Source organism: Cherax quadricarinatus, chromosome 71 (genome assembly GCF_038502225.1).
Source record: "Cherax quadricarinatus isolate ZL_2023a chromosome 71, ASM3850222v1, whole genome shotgun sequence".
Lineage (NCBI taxonomy): Eukaryota > Metazoa > Arthropoda > Malacostraca > Decapoda > Parastacidae > Cherax > Cherax quadricarinatus.
Genome location: NC_091362.1, coordinates 7,779,434 through 7,795,745, shown reverse-complemented (window position 1 = coordinate 7,795,745; position 16,312 = coordinate 7,779,434).

Genomic DNA, 16,312 nt, shown 5'->3' with positions numbered 1-16,312 from the left:
ACAACAAAACCCACATCCCGCCTCGGGTCCTTGCTCACACAAGATGCACTTACACAGATGACAACAAAACCCACATCCCGCCTCGGGTCCTTGCTCACACAAGATGCACTTACACAGATGACAACAAAACCCACATCCCGCCTCGGGTCCTTGCTCACACAAGATGCACTTACACAGATGACAACAAAACCCACATCCCGCCTCGGGTCCTTGCTCACACAAGATGCACTTACACAGATGACAACAAAACCCACATCCCGCCTCGGGTCCTTGCTCACACAAGATGCACTTACACAGATGACAACAAAACCCACATCCCGCCTCGGGTCCTTGCTCACACAAGATGCACTTACACAGATGACAACAAAACCCACATCCCGCCTCGGGTCCTTGCTCACACAAGATGCACTTACACAGATGACAACAAAACCCACATCCCGCCTCGGGTCCTTGCTCACACAAGATGCACTTACACAGATGACAACAAAACCCACATCCCGCCTCGGGTCCTTGCTCACACAAGATGCACTTACACAGATGACAACAAAACCCACATCCCGCCTCGGGTCCTTGCTCACACAAGATGCACTTACACAGATGACAACAAAACCCACATCCCGCCTCGGGTCCTTGCTCACACAAGATGCACTTACACAGATGACAACAAAACCCACATCCCGCCTCGGGTCCTTGCTCACACAAGATGCACTTACACAGATGACAACAAAACCCACATCCCGCCTCGGGTCCTTGCTCACACAAGATGCACTTACACAGATGACAACAAAACCCACATCCCGCCTCGGGTCCTTGCTCACACAAGATGCACTTACACAGATGACAACAAAACCCACATCCCGCCTCGGGTCCTTGCTCACACAAGATGCACTTACACAGATGACAACAAAACCCACATCCCGCCTCGGGTCCTTGCTCACACAAGATGCACTTACACAGATGACAACAAAACCCACATCCCGCCTCGGGTCCTTGCTCACACAAGATGCACTTACACAGATGACAACAAAACCCACATCCCGCCTCGGGTCCTTGCTCACACAAGATGCACTTACACAGATGACAACAAAACCCACATCCCGCCTCGGGTCCTTGCTCACACAAGATGCACTTACACAGATGACAACAAAACCCACATCCCGCCTCGGGTCCTTGCTCACACAAGATGCACTTACACAGATGACAACAAAACCCACATCCCGCCTCGGGTCCTTGCTCACACAAGATGCACTTACACAGATGACAACAAAGAAATGAGTTACTGAAGCCTCAGAATGATTCTTTGTTTAGTGAGCTATTAATCAGTCTTCTGATGGACAGTCTATTGGAATTTTTCATGAACGAGCCTCAAAACCCTGTTAATGTATGCCAAATTTGTGGCTTAACCCTAACTGGACTTTGGAAAAGCTGTTGACAACATGCCCATGCACTCAGCCCTAGGCCCAGACTCCTGGAACTCTGCGTTCATCAAGAACTGCAAGAAACCCCTTTCGCGTGTCTTAAGTATGCTATGGAGAGGGAGAGTAGACACTGGTGTTATCCCTTAGTCGCTAAAAATAACGGATATAGCCCCACTTCATAAAGGTGGTAAAAAAGCAATAGCACAAAAATCTTTGAAAGTATTCTAAGAAGCACTATCGGGAACCATTTGGATTCAGAACAATTACATAATTCTAGGCAACATTGGTTTAGAGTAGGTCGCTCCTGCCTCTCAACTACTGTACCACCATGGTCTTGGAAACGCTAGAAGACAAACAGAATGTAGATGTAGCATACACAGACTTTGCAAAAGCATTTGACAAGTGCGGTCATGGTGTAATAGCACACATAATGCGCGGTAAATGAATAACTAGAAAAGTGACAGATGGATCTTCAACTCTCTAAACAATCGAACACAGAGTAACGGTAAATAGAGTTAAGTCAGTGGCTGCTACAGTGAAAAGCTTTGCCACAAGGCACAGTACTCGCTTCACTCCTATTCCTCGTCCTGATATCAGACATAGACAGAGATGTAAATTACAGCACCGTGTCTTTTGCAGACGAAACTAGAATCTGCACGAGTGTCATCCATTGATGACGCAGTAAATCTCCAATATAAAACCATGTTTTCTAATCGGCAACGGAAACTATTGTGATATTCATTGGGGACAAATTTCAATTATTCCATTATAGAAAACGGGAGGAAATAATATCTAGAACTGAATATGCAACAAACTCTAAGCATAAAAGGACTTCAGTGTTAATGTCAGAGGATCTCACCTTCAAGGATCATAACAGTGCCACTATCACATCTGCGAGGAGAATGATAGGATGGATAATGAGAACATTCAAGACAAGGGATGCCATGCCAATGATGATCCTTTTCAAATTACTTGCTCTCTCTAGGTTGGAATATTGTTGTACACTAACAGCTCCGTTCAAGGCAGGTGAAATTGCAGATCTAGAGAATGTACAGAGAACCTATACTGCATGTATAAGTTGCATCAAACACCTTAATTACTGGAAACACTTGGAAGAACTTGGCCTGTACTCACTGGAGCGCAGGCAAGAGAGATGCATGATAATCTACACCTGGAAAATCCTAGAGGGATCGGTCCCAAATTTGCACACAGAAATCACTCTCTATGAAAGAAAATGACTGGGCAATGAAAAACAGGCTATCCATGAATACACTAAGAGAAAACGTAGTAAGTGTCCGGGACCCAAGACTTCAACAGCCTCCCACCATGCATAAGAGAAATTACCAATAGACCCGTCTGCCTTCAAGAGGGAGCTGTACAGATACCTAAAGTCAGTACCCGATCAGCTGGGCTGTGATTCGTATGCTGGATGTACTACATGCAGCAAAGACTGGGCTGCTTGTTCTCAATCCACAGTAATACTCCTGTACAATAACAGCAGGTGAAATTGTGGAATTGAAGAATTTATAGAGAATCCTCACTGCCAATTTAAATTCAGTCAAGCATCTAAATTACTGGGAACTCCCCAAGTCCCTTGAATTGCGCTCCTTAGATTGTAGGCGAGAAAAACACACCATAATTTACACTAGGAAAATTCTAGAGGAATTGTTTCCAAATCTACATACCGAAATTACTTCCCCGGCTCGACAGATGGCGCAAAATACCTCAAATGAAAAAGAGGAAAGGATCCAAGGACAATGAATGCTCTAAGATAACACAATCAGTGTAATTCGACCAAGACTTTTCAAAGGGCCACCCTTCTTACATAAGGAAAGTTACTAACAGTCACCTAGTTGTGTTCTAGAGGACACTGGATGAGTTCCTAAGTTAGTTCTTGATCAACCAGTCTATGGTGCCTAAGTCAGTGTGTATTTGGCTAAGATCAAGATCCTTTATGATCAAGCCATCATACATACACACATATTAGACGAATTAAGTCTTCTTCATTTTGACTTTCATCTGGGACAAAAATAAAACAATATTTCAGAGAAAAGATCATTTTTATATATTACATAAGAAAGGTTGTGGAGATGTGAAGGGACCAAACAGTAGTACCTGACTGACGCCTCAAACATAGTGAACATTGTCTTTACTTCTGACCATCTTAGTTCCTTGGCGCTACCTTCATCACTTATTGTATTACGTCACTGTAGTATTAATTGGATTTATTAAATGAGTTATTTTTACGATGGTTCTCATTATTTTATTGATCATAAACAGGCTTATATAGCGTGTTCTGACGTTATACGTAATATAGAATTTGTGTACATTATTGATGTAAGTGACATCAGTGGTTAACAAACAAAAATATCAGTGCGTGGTGATCCACTGTCTTTCACAGGGGAACGAAAAACCTTTTTCACCTCTGGTATTGTGTCTGTCATACATGACGGACGCAGCAGCAAGCTGAAGGTCTCCGTCATGTTACCAAAAGATTCACTGACTAGGTTATGAGCAAGACAGACATTACGAGAAATTTACTAGCACATTCTGATATAATAATTATGAATCTCCATATAAATTGTTGTCTCCAGATGTTTATGAATGTGTATTTCAATTGTTTATAAAATCACAGAAAAGGGTTTGTTAATGTTTTTTTCTCATATCCTGTTCATCCAGAACAATGTGTCAACTTGATGAGAACAACAGAGTATACAACTTACTGAGAAATAGTCAGATGATACCGAGAAGATGTGGGAAAAGACATGTACAATTCAGGACACGTTTCGCCCCGAGTGGCTTCTCCAATCCTGATACAGAGATAACGAAGAACGAGCATATATAGTGGCAATAGTCAGGTGGTAACTGTGATGGACACACACACAGCTTCCTACCTCGCTACTGACGAGATATATACTCGTTTCTTAGTTTTCTCTGTATTAGGACTGAAGGAAATAAATGGTATAAAATACCGACACAATGGAAATATAAACACATATGCAGTATAATGTGATCCTTTATTGACAACGTTTCACCCACACAGTGGGATTTTTCAAGTCACACACAGATCTGTGTGTGACTTGAAAAAGCCCACTGTGTGGGTGAAACGTTGTCAATAAAGGATCACATTATACTGCATATGTGTTTATATTTCCATTAGGACTGAAGAAGCCACTCGGGGCGAAACGTGTCATTTAATAACTGTCTTGAACTGTACATAAGTGTTTTGTCCTCTCACAGATCTCTTATTATCCTGCATCAATAACATGGATGGAAAACTTTAGGTAATCGCATTTTTATCTTACAGAATGTAGGTGGCTACGCACCTACCACCTACACAGTGCGGGTGGCTACGCACCTACCACCTACACAGTGCGGGTGGCTACGCACCTACCACCTACACAGTGCGGGTGGCTACGCACCTACCACCTACACAGTGCGGGTGGCTACGCACCTACCACCTACACAGTGCGGGTGGCTACGCACCTACCACCTACACAGTGCGGGTGGCTACGCACCTACCACCTACACAGTGCGGGTGGCTACGCACCTACCACCTACACAGTGCGGGTGGCTACGCACCTACCACCTACACAGTGCGGGTGGCTACGCACCTACCACCTACACAGTACAAGTGGCTACGCACCTACCACCTACACAGTACAAGTGGCTACGCACCTACCACCTACACAGTACAAGTGGCTACGCACCTACCACCTACACAGTGCGGGTGGCTACGCACCTACCACCTACACAGTACAAGTGGCTACGCACCTACCACCTACACAGTGCGGGTGGCTACGCACCTACCACCTACACAGTACAAGTGGCTACGCACCTACCACCTACACAGTGCGGGTGGCTACGCACCTACCACCTACACAGTACAAGTGGCTACGCACCTACCACCTACACAGTGCGGGTGGCTACGCACCTACCACCTACACAGTGCGGGTGGCTACGCACCTACCACCTACACAGTACAAGTGGCTACGCACCTACCACCTACACAGTACAAGTGGCTACGCACCTACCACCTACACAGTGCGGGTGGCTACGCACCTACCACCTACACAGTGCGGGTGGCTACGCACCTACCACCTACACAGTGCGGGTGGCTACGCACCTACCACCTACACAGTACAAGTGGCTACGCACCTACCACCTACACAGTACAAGTGACTACGCACCTACCGCCTACACAGTACAAGTGGCTACGCACCTACCACCTACACAGTGCGGGTGGCTATTCACCTACCACCTACACAGTGCGGGTGGCTACGCACCTACCACCTACACAGTACAAGTGGCTACGCACCTACCACCTACACAGTGCGGGTGGCTATTCACCTACCACCTACACAGTGCGGGTGGCTATGTACCTACCATCTATAAAGTGCAGGTGGCTACGCACCTACCACCTACACATTGCAAGTGGCTTCCCGCCTGCCACCTGTACTGTGTAGCTACGCAACGCCCCCGAGGCCCGGTCTGTGACTAGGCCTAGTGGTGGATCAGGGTCTGATCAACCAGGCTGTTACTGTTGGCAGCACGTAAACCGACGTGAAAACCACAACCCTGCTGATCAGTTACTGACTTTAAGTGCCTGTCCAGCGCCTTCTTGAAGACAAGTTGTGCAAGACAGGTATACAATACCTGCGTCCCACTTAAAGATTTGGTTGATGTCCGCCTGGAGTCTTGCAGTGTCGTCAGTGGAGGACACTGTTATGCAAACTCGGGTGTAGTCATCAATGACATATCATTCTTACCTCCACACTATATCATTATTACCTCCATCAATTACAAATCATTCTACATCACTAACACATTCTTACCTCAACACTACATCAATGACACATCATTCTTACCTCAACACTACATCAATGACACATCATTCTTACCTCAACACTACATCAATGACACATCATTCTTACCTCAACACTACATCAATGACACATCATTCTTACCTCAACACTACATCAATGACACATTCTTACTTCCACACTACATCAATGACACATCATTCTTACCTCCACACTACATCAATGACACATCATTCTTACTTCCACACTACATCAATGACACATCATTCTTACCTTCACACTACATCAATGACACATCATTCTTACTTCCACACTACATCAATGACACATCATTCTTACTTCCACACTACATCAATGACACATCATTCTTACCTTCACACTACATCAATGACACATCATTCTTACTTCCACACTACATCAATGACACATCATTCTTACTTCCACACTACATCAATGACACATCATTCTTACTTCCACACTACATCAATGACACATCATTCTTACTTCCACACTACATCAATGACACATCATTCTTACTTCCACACTACATCAATGACACATCATTCTTACCTTCACACTACATCAATGACACATCATTCTTACTTCCACACTACATCAATGACACATCATTCTTACTTCCACACTACATCAATGACACATCATTCTTACCTTCACACTACATCAATGACACATCATTCTTACCTTCACACTACATCAATGACACATCATTCTTACTTCCACACTACATCAATGACACATCATTCTTACTTCCACACTACATCAATGACACATCATTCTTACCTTCACACTACATCAATGACACATCATTCTTACTTCCACACTACATCAATGACACATCATTCTTACCTTCACACTACATCAATGACACATCATTCTTACCTTCACACTACATCAATGACACATCATTCTTACTTCCACACTACATCAATGACACATCATTCTTACTTCCACACTACATCAATGACACATCATTCTTACCTTCACACTACATCAATGACACATCATTCTTACCTTCACACTACATCAATGACACATCATTCTTACCTTCACACTACATCAATGACACATCATTCTTACCTTCACACTACATCAATGACACATCATTCTTACCTTCACACTACATCAATGACACATCATTCTTACTTCCACACTACATCAATGACACATCATTCTTACTTCCACACTACATCATTCTAACTCATCATTCTCACCTCCACACTACATCATTCTAACACATCATTCTCACCTCCACACTACATCATTCTAACACATCATTCTCACCTCCACACTACATCATTCTAACACATCATTCTCACCTCCACACTACATCATTCTAACACATCATTCTCACCTCCACACTACATCATTCTAACATATCATTCTCACCTCCACACTACATCATTCTAACTCATCATTCTCACCTCCACACTACATCATTCTAACACATCATTCTCACCTCCACACTACATCATTCTAACACATCATTCTCACCTCCACACTACATCATTCTAACACATCATTCTCACCTCCACACTACATCATTCTAACACATCATTCTCACCTCCACACTACATCATTCTAACACATCATTCTCACCTCCACACTACATCATTCTAACACATCATTCTCACCTCCACACTACATCATTCTAACACATCATTCTCACCTCCACACTACATCATTCTAACATATCATTCTCACCTCCACACTACATCATTCTAACTCATCATTCTCACCTCCACACTACATCATTCTAACACATCATTCTCACCTCCACACTACATCATTCTAACACATCATTCTCACCTCCACACTACATCATTCTAACACATCATTCTCACCTCCACACTACATCATTCTAACACATCATTCTCACCTCCACACTACATCATTCTAACACATCATTCTCACCTCCACACTACATCATTCTAACACATCATTCTCACCTCCACACTACATCATTCTAACTCATCATTCTCACCTCCACACTACATCATTCTAACACATCATTCTCACCTCCACACTACATCATTCTAACACATCATTCTCACCTCCACACTACATCATTCTAACACATCATTCTCACCTCCACACTACATCATTCTAACATATCATTCTCACCTCCACACTACATCATTCTAACACATCATTCTCACCTCCACACTACATCATTCTAACACATCATTCTCACCTCCACACTACATCATTCTAACACATCATTCTCACCTCCACACTACATAAGGAATTATAAACACATATTTAATGGGAAATTACTTTCATTATATTAAACATATTTCTTGTATAATTACAAGACCTTCCAGTCAGCTATGAATACATGTGATACAATTTCAACACCTTGACAGACCAGTGGAAACCTAATACTATATATACTCTCGCCTTAAAGTGGCTAGTTCCTGTACCTGATGTAGGCAATCATGCTTGACTTAGGTTCAAGCTCCATTTCTTGCGCTTTTAGTTTACAGAAGAGGGTCTCAGTGTGAGGCTGAAATATACAGCACTGGTCTTATCTTCTGTTCAATTGTATTGTCCAGTCTGGCAAGGTGTGCATATTGTACTGCGTCCAGTGTCCAGAACCTCGCAGGTTCTAGTCTCCTCCAGCCTGAGATAAATACTGGTAAATATTTCACTTTATATATATATATATATATATATATATATATATATATATATATATATATATATATATATATATATATGTATATATATATATATATATATATATATATATATATATATATATATATATATATATATATATATATATATATATATATATATATATATATATATATATATATATATATATATATGGATTTGGAAAAGGCGTATGACAGAGTGGATAGGGGGGCAATGTGGCAGATGTTGCAAGTGTATGGTGTAGGAGGTAGGTTACTGAAAGCAGTGAAGAGTTTTTACGAGGATAGTGAGGCTCAAGTTAGAGTATGTAGGAAAGAGGGAAATTTTTTCCCAGTAAAAGTAGGCCTTAGACAAGGATGTGTGATGTCACCGTGGTTGTTTAATATATTTATAGATGGGGTTGTGAGAGAAGTAAATGCGAGGGTCTTGGCAAGAGGCGTGGAGTTAAAAGATAAAGAATCACACACAAAGTGGGAGTTGTCACAGCTGCTCTTTGCTGATGACACTGTGCTCTTGGGAGATTCTGAAGAGAAGTTGCAGAGATTGGCGGATGAATTTGGTAGGGTGTGCAAAAGAAGAAAATTAAAGGTGAATACAGGAAAGAGTAAGGTTATGAGGATAACAAAAAGATTAGGTGATGAAAGATTGAATATCAGATTGGAGGGAGAGAGTATGGAGGAGGTGAACGTATTCAGATATTTGGGAGTGGACGTGTCAGCGGATGGGTCTATGAAAGATGAGGTGAATCATAGAATTGATGAGGGAAAAAGAGTGAGTGGTGCACTTAGGAGTCTGTGGAGACAAAGAACTTTGTCCTTGGAGGCAAAGAGGGGAATGTATGAGAGTATAGTTTTACCAACGCTCTTATATGGGTGTGAAGCGTGGGTGATGAATGTTGCAGTGAGGAGAAGGCTGGAGGCAGTGGAGATGTCATGTCTGAGGGCAATGTGTGGTGTGAATATAATGCAGAGAATTCGTAGTTTGGAAGTTAGGAGGAGGTGCGGGATTGCCAAAACTGTTGTCCAGAGGGCTGAGGAAGGGTTGTTGAGGTGGTTCGGACATATAGAGAGAATGGAGCGAAACAGAATGACTTCAAGAGTGTATCAGTCTGTAGTGGAAGGAAGGCGGGGTAGGGGTCGGCCTAGGAAAGGTTGGAGGGAGGGGGTAAAGGAGGTTTTGTGTGCGAGGGGCTTGGACTTCCAGCAGGCATGCATGAGCGTGTTTGATAGGAGTGAATGGAGACAAATGGTTTTTAATACTTGACGTGCTGTTGGAGTGTGAGCAAAGTAACATTTATGAAGGGGTTCAGGGAAACCGGCAGGCCGGACTTGAGTCCTGGAGATGGGAAGTACAGTGCCTGCACTCTGAAGGAGGGGTGTTAATGTTGCAGTTTAAAAACTGTAGTGTAAAGCACCCTTCTGGCAAGACAGTGATGGAGTGAATGATGGTGAAAGTTTTTCTTTTTCGGGCCACCCTGCCTTGGTGGGAATCGGCCAGTGTGATAATAAAAATAATAAAATAAATATATATATAGTGAATTATAGTATTGAAAATGAATAGCCTTAAGATAAACAGAAGTTCAATGAGATTAATTCCTACAGTTTATTGTTTTAAATAATTATCTGATTTAATGAAACTTTTACAATTATAAACCAGTTACATTATGGCCATAACCAGGTCCTTGATACAATAATTACTTTCGTATCTGCAGCTTTTATAACATTCCTGCGCCACCGACTTAGACTTTATCAGGATAATGTCAGCGAGGGATCCAACACGTACTGTTGCTTGGTCCTGGACCTGGTCTTGGTCCTGGACCTGGTCTTGGTCCTGGACCTGGTCTTGGACCTGGTCTTGGCCCTGGACCTGGTCCTGGACCTGGTCTTGGTCCTGGGCCTGGTCTTAACTCTCAGTCTGCTCGGTCTTACTCTTTCTATATCTTATGTTCATGATAAATTTTTAAACTTTAGCGATGTTTTTTTATCATTTTCGCTTTTAGAATGTAATTATTTCTTTATTATGTCCATGAAGAAGAGCTAAACCCGTGTGGGCTGTAAAGCTTCTGAGGCATGGGAGGTAATTAGACTTGATCCAGGTATAGGGTAAGACAATGAATTTACTGAAGTCATTTGGCATGTAAGTTGAACCAGAAGTTCCCATCTTTGTCTACTTATGAAGCTTGATGCTCTTGTGTTCTTTTTCTAAGCTTTGGTATTTATAAGCTGGACAGTTTTAGTATTAAAAATTACAAATCGTGATCTACAGGAAGAAATGATTTATCACTGGAATGAAGATTATACTCTTTTAAAGCTTTAAAGAACTTACAAAGCTTGGTTACTGTAGTGCAGCAACTAGATTCTGTGCAGCTAGTCTACGTGTCCAGCAAACACTCACTTGTCAACTGTTGTACATTATATCTGTTGTGTATTAGACGTGATAATTATTGTTGTGTCATATACTTCAAGAAGTTTGAATTTTATGTTTACTTATGGGAACTGTTTGATGATTCAGCTCGTTTATATTGTTTCTTGTACAGTGTACGTCTTGTACAGTGTACGACTTGTAGAGTGTACGTCTTGTACAATATACGTCTTGTACAGTATACATCTAGTACAGTGTACGTCTTGTACAGTATACGTCTTGTATTGTATATGTCTTGTACAGTATACGTCTTGTACATATCTTGTACAGTATACGTCGTGTATTGTATACGTCTAGTACAGTATACGTCTTGTACAGTATACATCTTGTACAGTATACGTCTAGTACAGTATACGGCTCAAACATGTCCAGTATCAAACATGTCCAGTATAAAACATTTCCAGTATCAAACATGTCCAGTATCAAATATGTCCAGTATCAAACATGTCCAGTATCAAACATGTCCAGTATGAAACATGTCCAGTATGAAACATGTCCAGTATGAAACATGTCCAGTATCAAACATGTCCAGTATCAAACATGTCCAGTATCAAATATGTCCAGTATCAAACATGTCCAGTATCAAACATGTCCAGTATCAAACATGTCCAGTATGAAACATGTCCAGTATGAAACATGTCCAGTATGAAACATGTCCAGTATCAAACATGTCCAGTATCAAACATGTCCAGTATGAAACATGTCCAGTATCAAACATGTCCAGTATCAAATATGTCCAGTATCAAACATGTCCAGTATCAAACATGTCCAGTATCAAACATGTCCAGTATCAAACATGTCCAGTATGAAACATGTCCAGTATCAAACATGTCCAGTATCAAATATGTCCAGTATCAAACATGTCCAGTATCAAACATGTCCACTATGAAACATGTCCATTACAAAACATGTCCAGTATGAAACATGTCCATTATGAAACATGTCCAGTATCAAACATGTCCAGTATCAAACATGTCCAGTATCAAACATGTGCAGTATCAAACATGTCCAGTATCAAACATGTCCAGTATCAAACATGTCCAGTATCAAACATGTCCAGTATGAAACATGTCCAGTATGAAACATGTCCATTACGAAACATGTCCAGTATGAAACATGTCCAGTATCAAACATGTCCATTATGAAACATGTCCATTATAAAACATGTCCAGTATGAAACATGTGCAGTATCAAACATGTGCAGTATCAAACATGTCCAGTATCAAACATGTCCAGTATCAAACATGTCCAGTATCAAACATGTCCAGTATCAAACATGTCCAGTATCAAACATGTCCAGTATCAAACATGTCCAGTATCAAACATGTTCAGTATCAAATATGTCCAGTATCAAACATGTCCAGTATCAAACATGTCCAGTATCAAACATGTCCAGTATCAAACATGTCCAGTATCAAATATGTCCAGTATCAAACATGTCCAGTATCAAACATGTCCAGTATCAAACATGTCCAGTATGAAACATGTCCAGTATGAAACATGTCCAGTATCAAACATGTCCAGTATCAAACATGTCCAGTATCAAATATGTCCAGTATCAAACATGTCCAGTATCAAACATGTCCAGTATCAAACATGTCCAGTATGAAACATGTCCAGTATGAAACATGTCCAGTATCAAACATGTCCAGTATCAAACATGTCCAGTATGAAACATGTCCAGTATGAAACATGTCCAGTATCAAACATGTCCAGTATCAAACATGTCCAGTATGAAACATGTCCAGTATGAAACATGTCCAGTATCAAATATGTCCAGTATCAAACATGTCCAGTATCAAACATGTCCAGTATGAAACATGTCCAGTATGAAACATGTCCAGTATGAAACATGTCCAGTATGAAACATGTCCAGTATGAAACATGTCCAGTATGAAACACGTCCAGTATCAAACATGTCCAGTATCAAACATGTCCAGTATCAAATATGTCCAGTATCAAACATGTCCAGTATCAAACATGTCCAGTATCAAACATGTCCAGTATGAAACATGTCCAGTATGAAACATGTCCAGTATGAAACATGTCCAGTATCAAACATGTCCAGTATCAAACATGTCCAGTATGAAACATGTCCAGTATCAAACATGTCCAGTATCAAATATGTCCAGTATCAAACATGTCCAGTATCAAACATGTCCAGTATCAAACATGTCCAGTATCAAACATGTCCAGTATGAAACATGTCCAGTATCAAACATGTCCAGTATCAAATATGTCCAGTATCAAACATGTCCAGTATCAAACATGTCCAGTATCAAACATGTCCAGTATCAAACATGTTCAGTATCAAATATGTCCAGTATCAAACATGTCCAGTATGAAACATGTCCAGTATGAAACATGTCCAGTATGAAACATGTCCATTACGAAACATGTCCAGTATGAAACATGTCCAGTATCAAACATGTCCATTATGAAACATGTCCATTATAAAACATGTCCAGTATGAAACATGTGCAGTATCAAACATGTCCAGTATCAAACATGTCCTGTATCAAACATGTCCAGTATCAAACATGTCCAGTATCAAACATGTCCAGTATCAAACATGTCCAGTATCAAACATGTCCAGTATCAAACATGTCCAGTATCAAACATGTCCAGTATCAAACATGTCCAGTATCAAACATGTCCTGTATCAAACATGTCAAGTATCAAACATGTCCAGTATCAAACATGTCCAGTATCAAACATGTTCAGTATGAAACATGTCCAGTATGAAACATGTCCAGTATCGTAAAGTAAAAGGACACAAGTGCAACTAATGTGACATTTTATTGTGGCAACGTTTCGCTCTCCAGGAGCTTTATCAAGCCATTACAAACAATACATGGACACAGAGGGTATATAAAGGCTCAGAGTGAGGTGCAATACTAGTGAGGTACCATTTAGATGTTCACTAGTGGTAGTGGTAGTAGTAGTAGTAGTAGTAGTGGTAGTGACAAAAGTAATACAATATGGTAAAGCAATTAATTCGTACATGAGTAAAAGGATATAAAAGCTATTACTTGGGTAACATAAAAATAGGTTGGACAAATATAGACTGGAAAGAAGCAGCTTGTTTCAGTGTTCAGTCTCTGTAATGTACTTTGTGTAGTATAACAGAAGAGACTATGTGATGGCAGGGTTTACTGTTTTCAGGAGGATTCTTGCTAAGACTTCGGAGATGGTGAAGCTGCCGTTGTTTTGTTTAATTGTATTTGAAACAGCGATCAGTGCTGATTCGAGGCACTTGCGTCTGCGGAAATTAGTTTCATTGATCACTAATTGGGCGTCTCTGAATTTCATGAGATGATTGGTGGAATTTCGGTGTTGTACACAGGCGTTGTTCAAGTTATCGTTCCTACATGCGTAAATGTGTTCATTGAGGCGGGTGTCGAGGTTTCTTGCTGTTTCACCTACGTAAATCTTGTCACAGCCTCCACAGGGTATAGTGTAAACATCTACCATATTGTATTACTTTTGTCACTACCACTACTACTACTACCACTACTACTACTACTACTACCACAACTAGTGAACATCGAAATGGTACCTCACTAGTATTACACCTCACTCTGAGCCTATATATACCCTCTGTGTCCATGTATTGTTTGTAATGGCTTGATAAAGCTCCTGGAGAGCGAAACGTTGCCACAATAAAATGTCACATTAGTTGCACTTGTGTCCTTTTACTTTACATATTGTCGGTAATTCTACCAACATTATTACATGTCCAGTATCAAACATGTGCAGTATCAAACATGTCCAGTATCAAACATGTCCAGTATCAAACATGTCCAGTATCAAACATGTCCTGTATCAAATATGTCCAGTATCAAACATGTCCTGTATCAAACATGTCCAGTATCAAACATGTCCAGTATCAAACATGTCCATTATGAAACATGTCCAGTATCAAACATGTCCAGTATCAAACATGTCCAGTATCAAACATGTCCAGTATCAAACATGTCCAGCATCAAACATGTCCAGTATCAAACATGTCCAGTATGAAACATGTCCAGTATGAAACATGTTCAGTATCAAACATGTCCAGTATCAAACATGTCCAGTATGAAACATGTCCAGTATCAAACATGTCCAGTATCAAACATGTCAAGTATCAAACATGTCCTGTATCAAACATGTCCAATATCAAACATGTCCAGTATGAAACATGTCCAGTATGAAACATGTCCAGTATGAAACATGTCCAGTATCAAACATGTCCAGTATCAAACATGTCCAGTATGAAACATGTCCAGTATCAAACATGTCCGGTATGAAACATGTCCAGTATCAAACATGTCCAGTATCAAACATGTCCTGTATCAAACATGTCCAGTATGAAACATGCCCAGTATGAAACATGTCCATAATGAAACATGTCCAGTATCAAACACGTCCAGTATCAAACATGTCCTGTATCAAACATGTCCAGTATCAAACATGTCCAGTATATCAAACATGTCCAGTATCAAACATGTCCAGTATGAAACATGTCCAGTATGAAACATGTCCAGTATCAAACATGTTCTGTATCAAACATGTCCAGTATGAAACATGTCCAGTATCAAACATGTCCAGCATCAAACATGTCCGGTATCAAACATGTCCAGTATGAAACATGTCCAGTATCAAACATGTCCAGTATCAAACATGTCCGGTATCAAACATGTCCAGTATCAAACATGTCCAGTATCAAACATGTTTATTATCAAACATGTCCAGTATGAAACATGTCCAGTATGAAACATGTCCAGTATCAAACATGTCCAGTATCAAACATGTCCAGTATGAAACATGTCCAGTATCAAACATGTCCAGTATGAAACATGTCCATTATGAAAAATGTCCAGTATGAAACATGTCCAGTATCAAACATGTCCTGTATCAAACATGTCCAGTATAAAACATGTCCAGTATGAAACATGTCCAGTATCAAACATGTCCAGCATCAAACAT